The 9,512-nt window shown below is 40.0% G+C and overlaps 1 pseudogene; it reads right to left on the bottom strand.

Moving 5' to 3' along the window:
• Positions 1 to 953: 953 nt before the first annotated feature.
• Positions 954 to 2,264, bottom strand: LOC133754236 (E3 ubiquitin-protein ligase XIAP-like; annotated as a pseudogene).
• Between the last annotated feature and the right edge of the window lie 7,248 nt (positions 2,265 to 9,512).

Raw genomic sequence — 9,512 nt, 5'->3', positions numbered from 1 at the left:
CTTCTTGGATTAGAAAAACTAAAGCTGAGCAATAAGTAGTTTTGCAGGCGTTTGAACATGCCTAAGCCTTTAAATTAGTAAAATATTTTCTACAAATTCTGATTACAAAAGTAATACGTATTTATAAAATTTCAAACAGAATAAAATGAAAAAAACAGAAAGTGAAAGGCCCCTGTATACCCTCTGTGGGACCTATCCTCCCACCCCCCTCAAGAGAAATCACATTTAAATTTGGTGCTTATCTTTCCAGGTGTTTTGTTCTACACATATACAAAACACACATATCTTGACTTGGCTCATAATATACACAGTGTTTTGCTACTTGCATTTTACACTTAAAATATCTTTGACCTCTTTCCATGTCATTACATCTTGGCTAGATGACATTGTATCATTGAATACCTATGAAAAATGGCAAAATCACTTTTTGAAATTATTCATGCAAGTGTGTGTTCATAATTTTAAAAAGAACAGAATCCTAAAATACAAAGATAAGCATCTAAAAATAATCTCTATCTTTCCCCCAGATGAACGGTTCATTCCTTTTTCACACAAAACAAATTATGTGATTGGGGAGATTAGTTCTAATCTCCAAGTTTCTACAGAATGCTCCCTTTGCTAAGTCTATCTGAAAAGAATGAAAAAATCAGACAATTAATTCACTTACACTTAGAAACTAAGTCAGTGTACTACCAATACACACTGTGATCAGTTATAATGTGATGCTTCTTAGTCTAAGGTTTCAACTAAATAACAGTAAAACAACTGGAAAAATAATACAGTTAATAACCTGAAAAATCCAGAAATTCAAATTTAAGACTGCCAACTAACCCATGACTTTTCCCCCCTAATTAGTAGCAAATAATGGAATTCAGTGCGGATTAAAGTCAGCTCATACTGCACATTCAATCATGGAAATAAGAGGAACATAGCATGCCTATTGTGGAGTTAGATTAAGACATAAAAATTTTTTGCTTGAAAGTAATCACTGTATAGCACATGGGGCATTTGCCAACTGCTTCAGCACATTGTTTACAAGTGACCAGATGTCCACAAGGAATAAAAACTACAGCAATATTTCTATCCATGCAGATTTTGCAAAGCTTCTCCTCTTGCAGGCACCTTAGCTGCTCTTCAGTACTAACTTTTTCTGTAATGAAGTCTGACTTGATTCATCTTGTGTACTGTTTTTCTCAGCATTCACTAGATCTGCAACCAGAACCTCAAGTGATTTATAGTTGCTCCCAAACATTTGAACTTTTTCCTCCATTATTTTCTTAATGTCCCTGAAACTGAATCCCATTTGTATAGCTTCTTGTACATAGGACTTCGGAAGATGGTATCATCAATTCTGTTAGTTTGTGATGGTGTGTTTTCAGCAGTTCTTGCCAGAGACTCCTCAAGTGAACGAGTTAAATGAATATTGTTTATATATTCTTGTCCTTTTTCTTCTAATAGATAGTTACACCCTGAATACCACTTAGCATGTTGTTCCCAAGGGTCTTCATTGGGCTTCCAATCAGTTAGCCCTCCTCCACAGTGAAAGCACTTTACTTTATCACCTTCACCTAAAGCATAAAATCCAGCTCTTGCAAGCTGCTCCTTGTTAACTGAGTAGATCCACGTCCCAAAAGAAATGATCTGTGCTTCATAATCTGCCATGGCTGGATTTCTTGGAGGATTTGTTGAATTTGGAAAATTCCTATCAGAACTCATAACATCAGACTCACTTCAAATATTAACGTTCCGGACCAATCCAAAGAAGCAATTAGGAAAGTGTCTCCTATGTTCCGACCAGGCACGATCACAAGGTTTCCAATTTTTCAGTTTTCCACCACAACAAAAGCATTGCACTTGATCATCAATATCTGTGTAGTAGAGCCCAGCACTAGCTAACTCTCTGGGGGGTTAGGTGGGCATAATCTGGCCATTCTGGACACCAGGATTTGTAGATTGTGCAGCACTATTTTCAAAATAAAAGCCGTTGATAAATCTGCAATTTGGGGATACTTTCCAGTGTCTTCCAACTGCTGAGTCTCCATATTGCCATCTATCTACTGCTGCATGACAACTAAAGCATCGCACAGTGTCTCCTTCACCAGTATGAAGAAAACCTGATCATGCCAGCGTTGACGCTGAAAGAGGACTACTACTTGGAAAATTAGCAAAAGTTTTTAATCTGTTAAACTCTTCTACAAATTCTTCATCTTTATTGAGGTCACAGGTACACAAGTTTTAGATCCTTCAAAACTGTTAAAAGTCATCTTCTCTTGAAAATAGGACTTGTCCACCTTTTCCCTCAGCCAGGCTTCCCTTGATTAGCATCCTATCCATTCGGGGCGTCGCCAACGTCCCACCACTTCCTGGAGCCAGAAGGGGGCAGCCAGAAAAAGCGAAGTCCTCTTCCCACCCCCCACCCCGCCCACCCCAGCTGGAAACTGCAGTCCAGATTTTTTTTAAAGGTTTATTTATTTATTTGAAAGTCAAGAGTTACACAGAGAGAGGAGAGGTAGAGAGAGGTCTTCCATCTGATGGTTCATGTGCTGCCCTGAAGCAAGGAGTCAGGAGCTTCTTCCAGGAATCCCACATTGGTGCAGGGGCCTTCCCAGGTTGTAGCAGAGAGCTGGAATGGAAGTAGAGCAGCCGGGACTTGAACCGGTACCCATATGGGATGCCGGCGCTTCAGGCCAGGGCATTAACCTGCTGCACCAGAGTGCAAGCCCTGCAGTCCAGATTTAAAAGAGCTGCATCACAATCTTGTTCCCCAGACTTGGGCACCAAAGCCTTCCAAACCTAGGCCAAGTTAACTAGTTCATGCAGTTTACCAGGATCTGGGTCTGATTAAATATTGTCTCCAGAATTAGTGGAGCCATATGATGTGCCTACAAGAGCACTTGTGGCATTGTCTTAACTGGTGCATTGTCAGCAAACCATTGACTATTACTTTAGAGAACTCAGAAAGAAACATTTATTGCCTTGCTTATCTTTAAAAAGAGGGATACAAGCTGTTCTTGCAAAGTATATATCTACTAATTTACTATGATTCCAGAGAAGATTGTTTAAAAAGAGTGCCACTAGACCTGAGAGATCTCCATCCACTGGCTTACTCCCCAAATGGATGCAATGGCTGCAGCTGGCCCAAACTAAAGCCAGGAGGAGTCCCTGGGCCCCTGCACCTGCATGGGAGACCCAGAGGCTCCTGGCTCTTGGCTTTAGATCATACCAGCTCTGGATGGTGTGGCCTTGGGGAGTGAACCAGAACATTGTCTCTGTCTCCACCTCACAGTCTGTAATCTTTAAAAAAAAAACTCACACTGGCACTCTCATGTGAGATGTTGGCATTGTAAGCCATGGTTTAACCTGGGCCACAATGCCAGCCTTGCCTCATGGTCAGATAATCAATAAGCAAACAGCTTAGAAGTGCATGGCATACTGTGTAATGACTTACATGTATGTGCAATGGAGAGCACATCCTGTCAGATCAGTCTTACTTGTTGTTTTGACATAGTAACAAATTTGAGTAGATTTCAACCAAGTGAAAATGTAATGTATCTTGACCTCATTAAGCCTTTGTAATGCTGTGAACAAAGATGAGAGGTGAGTTTGGGGTCACATATCTATGTCTGACTCCCCATATGATCACCTCAGGAAAGAGATGGATAGATTCAGATCTGTTAGATGCAGCACTAAACAGCTTTAGATTTCAGTCTTCTTTGAGGTTTCCAGGTAGTGGGACCCTGAGAGGATTCAGAGAAAGCTTAGAAGATGAGTGGAAAAGTAAGTCCCAAGAAGGACAGCATCCTCCCAGTGAGGTCACCATATGTCAGGTTCTCATCAGAGCATCTGTGCCACTTAGATCTTCTGGTCAACAAAGGAAGTGGACAAGTTGGAAAAACTCAGGAGAGGAAGAAAAAGCATTACAGGCTTAACTACAGGAATACATAAGAAGAAAAACAAATTCACTAATATTTTAATGACTAATTTCTTCTCCAGGAAAAATAAATTCATCACATAGAGAGTATTTGTTACAAGGAGAATGATGATAACTTGATTTTCCTTTTAATATGGACAAAAGTAAATGAATCTATCTCAGGCACAGCCACCACTGTGGCCCATCAGATTAAGCTGCTGCTTCTGTTGCTGTCATCCCATGTTGAAGTGGTGATTCAAATTCTGGCTGCTCTGCTTCTGATCCATCTCCCTGCTAATATGTATTGGGAATTAGCAGATAATGGCTCAAATACTTGGGCCCCTGCCACTCACTTAGGACATGTGGCTGGAGTTCTAGATTACTGGTTTTGGCCTGACCATTTGGGAAGTGAACCACTACATGGAAGAACTCTTCACTTTCTCTCATTTACAACTCATCCTTTAAAGTAAATAAGTAAATAAATAAATATTTGAGGGGAAAACAAAATAGTAAAATCAGTGTTATAAAGAAAGATATCAAAAGAACATCAGAGAGAAATAGATATAAGATTTGGATCTATTTGGGAGCTGACATTGTGCTGTGGCAGGTTAAGCTGCTGCCTGGGACTCTGGCATCCCACATGGGCTCTGGTTCCCTTCCTGGTTGAACAGCACCCTGTTAGTGAGCTTTGGGAAGCTGAAGTGGCTCAAGTCCTTGGGCCTCTGCCATCCATGTGGGGTGGGAGACCCAGAAGCTCCTCGATTCAGCCTGCCCCAGCCATGGCCACTGTAAACATTTGGATAGTGAACAGCAGATGGAAGATATCTCTCCCCCCACTACCTTTCAAATAATAAATCTTTTTTAAAAAGATTTAAATGTACCTATTACAGCTTTTCAAACATTTAAGCATAGATAACTATCTCAAATTATACACAAACTTTCTCCTTTCATGGTTTATATGAACTCCATTAACAAAAAATATGTCAGCATATTTACTCTTAGGCAGCACTTTCAGTAACAGCAATATTCTTTTATTATTTTTAATACTAGTTGTACTACTACTTTCTATAAAAAGAAAATAACAGGTGCTGGCATCATGGTGCAGCAGGTTAGACCACCCAGTGCAACACTGGCATTGCATATAATTACCAGTTCAAGTCCTGGCAGCTCTGCTTTTGAACCAGCTAACTGCTAATATGCTTAGGAAAGCAGCAGATGTCCCAAATTTTTGTGATTCTGCTTCCTGTATGGAGACCTGGAAAGAGTTCCAGGCTCCTTCCTTTGGCATGGTTAAGCCCCAGCCATTTCAGGCATTTGGGGGGTGAACCAGATCCCTTAGTCTCTCCCTTTGACCCTAATTTTGCCTTTCATATAAATAAATAAATAAATCTGCTTTTAAAAAAATATAAATATAACTCCAGAATACATTTATTTACATGTCTAATCCTAAGAGAATTAAAAAATATAGATAGAGTCTCTTCTTTCTTTAAGTGAAGGTGGAGATATGTGTAAATACGTCAGAGCAGTGGTGAAGTCACAGCTCTAGAAATGAGGTGAATAAATTACAGATGGGGGAGAGAGCAGTATATTAATCTGTGGAGCCCTGAAAATGCAGCAATATAATTCAGAAATTTTGAAATTTAACCAAGTGTAAAAGGAGTTTGAGAAGGCCATTCTAAAAAAGAGAAGCATGAGGGAAAATATGAGCTGTGAAACAACAGTGTAACAGATGGCTACCAAAGTCATGTGGTAAAACAACAAGAGAAATGGGACACAATGATAGTGGCAAAGTCAGAGCCAATCAATAAAAGACATGGGCTACTTAAGAATGAAACTTCCCCATCATTAAATTGCAGTCAACTCAAAAAGCAGTTGGGTTACATCATGAAAAATACACTTTATTAAGGTCACTTTGCAGTAATGTTAATGTTATCAGATTGTGAGATACATGAATTGAGATACTAGAGGAATTAAAGACAAATTGAGATAAATATATTTGGATTAAGAAATGGCCATACTCAGGAAAAGAATATATAAAAAAGATAAATGTTTGTTAAGTACTCTAATTGGATATAATAAATAATGGAGACCACAGTAATATTAAGTATGTAGTAGAGATGGGAAAACATGGTATTCAACTTTTAAATTCAATTCTTAAAATACATGAATCCAGGCCCTGGTGCCATGGCTCACTTGGCTAATCCTCTGCCTGCAGTGCAGGCATCCCATATGGGTACCAGGTTCTAGTCCTGCTTGCTCCTCTTCCAGTCCAGATATCTGCTGTGGCCTGGAAGGGCAGTGCTTGGGCCCTGCACCTGCATGGGAGAACAGGAGGAAGTGCCTGGCTCCTGGCTTCAGATTAGCACAGTGTGCTGGCCGTAGTGGCCATTTGGCGGGGTGAACCAATGAAAGAAAGACCTTTCTCTCTGATTCTCTCTCTTTCTCTCTCTCTCTCTGTCTGTAACTCTACCTGTCAAATAAACACATTAAAAATCTTTTAAAAAATACATGAATTCAACTCTTAAATCACATGCATCAACATTTGGACATAAGATATACTTTCATTATGAAACACAAATATTTATTTCTGGAATATTATGATTTTAAATAATTTATTTAATGGACATATTTAATACTTAGTAAAAATCCAAAATGCTATGGCATGTCTCTTTTGTAAAAGTTAAAATTAAGTGGCCAGGACTCTGGTGCAGTGTGTTAAGCCAATGCCTGAAGAATGTGAATGCTATATGAGCACCAGTTTGAGTCCCTACAGATCCACTTCCAATCCACCTCCTTGTTAATATGCCCGGTAAAGCAACAGAAGATGGCCCAAGTACCTGGGCCCCTGTACCCCTGTGGGAGACCCAGATGAATATCATGGCTTCAGACTGGCCCAACCCTGGCCATTTTAGCCATTTTGGAGTAAACCATACCTCTGCCTCTCCCTCTCTCTAACCTGGCCTTTATATAAATAAGTAAATAAATCATTAAATTTAATCTTAAAATTTTAAAATGTAAAATGGAAATGCTTATGTGATCATAGAGTAACAAAGTATTTGAAGTACTGCCATGATGTAAGAGAGATATATACAACCACATCTTAAAATTCACATGGTTTACATATATCTCTAGAAACAGCATAGCATAATGAAATTCTTCAAAAACATTTACTTAAAATGTAGATTTATTAAAATTTTATGAATGCATATCAGAGAATTTTCCATCCAAATAAACATCTGTCAATTCCATTTTCTGAGATATAAATACTCATATTTTTTATTTGGGGCATATAGGATGATTGTTTAAAAATTGGTAAAAATTGGTTTGGGATTGGCTAAATAGTTAAAATACCGGCCTCCAGCCCCACATTAGAATGTCTGGATATGATATCTGACTGTGACTCTGGACTCCAATTTCCATAAAGAAAGCTCCAGCAAGCAGCAGGGCTAGCACAGTTAACTGGATCCCTTCCACCCACATGGGAGCCCAAGATTAAGTTTCTGGTCCTGTCTTCTCTCTGTTATAGTCATTTGCAGGGTGAAAGAATGGACAAAATGCTGGTTTTCACTCTGAGAATCTCTCTCTTTCTCTTGAGTTCCTGGTTTCCATCTCTTGGTTGACCCAGTTCCAACTTTTGTGGGTATTGGGGGGGAACCCCAGTAGAGGAGTAATCTCTCTGGTTCTCAAATAAAAAAGAAATACAAAACTAAAAAAAAAACCTAAAAACTGTGGCCAGCATTGTGGCATAGAGGGTAAAGCTGTGGCATGTGAGGCTGGCATCCCATATGGGCAACAGCTCAAATAGTAGCTGCTCCATTGGCAATTCAGCTTCCTGATAACAGCCTGGGAAAAGTAGCAGAAAATGGACCAAGGACATCTTCCCCATTTACTCAAGTGGTAAGTGGTAGATCTGGATGAAGCTCCTAGCTCCTGGCTTTGGCCTGACCCAGCTGTGGCTATTGTGTCCATCTGGGGAGTGAATCAAGGGATGGTATAATTGATTCTCTCTCTCTCTCTCTCTCTCTCTCTCTCTCTCTCTCTCTCTCTCTCTCTCTTTCTCTCTCCCTCCCTCCCTCTCCCTCTCCCTCTCCCTCCCTCCCTCTCCCTCTCCCTCTCCCTCTCTCTCTCTTCCTCTGTTTCTGATTTTCACATAAATCAATCAGTACATCTTAAAAAAAACAACAACTCTGAAATCAAAACACAGAATATCTGAGAAGTTAAAGCAATACATAAAACAAGTAACATACTCTGACCAGTAGATTATACAAGAAATAACAACAGAAATTAGAACAATGAAGATAGTGATAAAAAAACTCATGTATCTAAAATGAAAGAGATGTAAATAAAGAGCTACAAATATATATTTTAAAGGTTTATTTCTTTTGAAAGAGCTATAAAGAGAGAGAGAGAGAGAGATTATCCACCCGTTGGTTCAGTCCCCCAGATGCCTGTAATGGCCTGGGCTGATCTAGGCCAAAGTTATGAGTCCAGAGCTTCTTCAAAGTCTCCTACATGAATGCATGGGAAAAAGCACTTGGGCCAACTTCCACTGGTTTCCTACACACTTTAGCAGGGGGATGGATCAGTAGTGGAGCATCCAAGTCTTGAACCAGCACTCATATGGGATGCTGGCATTGCAAATGGTAGCTTAGCCTGCTATGCCACAATGCTAGCCCTCAAATATATTTTAAAAAGAAGACATATTAGAAATAAATAAGGAAATCTTTTAACTTAGGCAAGCAGACAAACCTGGGAAAACTATTAGCAAAACAGATATGAAGAAATCAAAGAGTGCAAACTGACAGGAAAAGGGTTCTCTGGCACGCTCCTCCTGCTGTTGAGAAATCTGTGTGATATGGAATAAGTAACCTCTCTGACCATCAGTATGCCCCAACTATATCTCCATTCACTACCATGTTTCTATCATGGATCCCATTGCACACTCCTTGTTTCTATTCTTTCCTGGACCCATGAATGCTGTTGCAATAGCCATACTCTTCCAAATATGCATGCAATCTCAGCATTGAATTGTGGAAGGGAGAGTTTGGTCAGCAATCAACACCAGCTTTCTCTTGTAGACACAGCTCCTTCCAAGCCTGCTTGGATTTCTTGGTGCAGAAAAGAAATCATGGGGCCAGTTGTGTGGCATAGAAGGTTAAGCCTCCACCTACAGTGCTGGCATTCCATAAGGATGCCAGTTCAAGTCCTGGTTGCTTCACTTCTGATCCAGATCCCTGATAATGCACCCAGGAAAGCAGTGGAAGATGGCCAAAGTACTTGGGCCTCTGCATATGGGAGACCCAGAAGCAATTCCTGGCTCCTGACGTCAACCTGGACCAGCTGCAGCAGCCATTTGGGAAGTGGACCAGTAGAGGGGAGCAATATATCTCACCCTTTCTCTCTTTCATTCTCCTTTTGTATCTCAGCCTTTCAAATAAATAAATAAACCTTTTTTAAAAAGAAAGAAAATGAGGGCATTTCAAAAACATACAGTAGAGCTTGGGAAAGAAAAAGACTGAGGGACTAACAGAGTACAGAATCAAGGCCTTTAGAGAGTGTGCACCATCTAAACACTAGAGGTCACTCACAGCACCTTCCCCAA

The sequence above is a fragment of the Lepus europaeus genome, chromosome Y (assembly GCF_033115175.1).
Source record: "Lepus europaeus isolate LE1 chromosome Y, mLepTim1.pri, whole genome shotgun sequence".
Classification (NCBI taxonomy): Eukaryota; Metazoa; Chordata; class Mammalia; order Lagomorpha; family Leporidae; genus Lepus; species Lepus europaeus.
The sequence above is the reverse complement of the archived record's forward strand: the minus strand, read 5'-3'. Positions and strand labels throughout refer to the sequence as shown.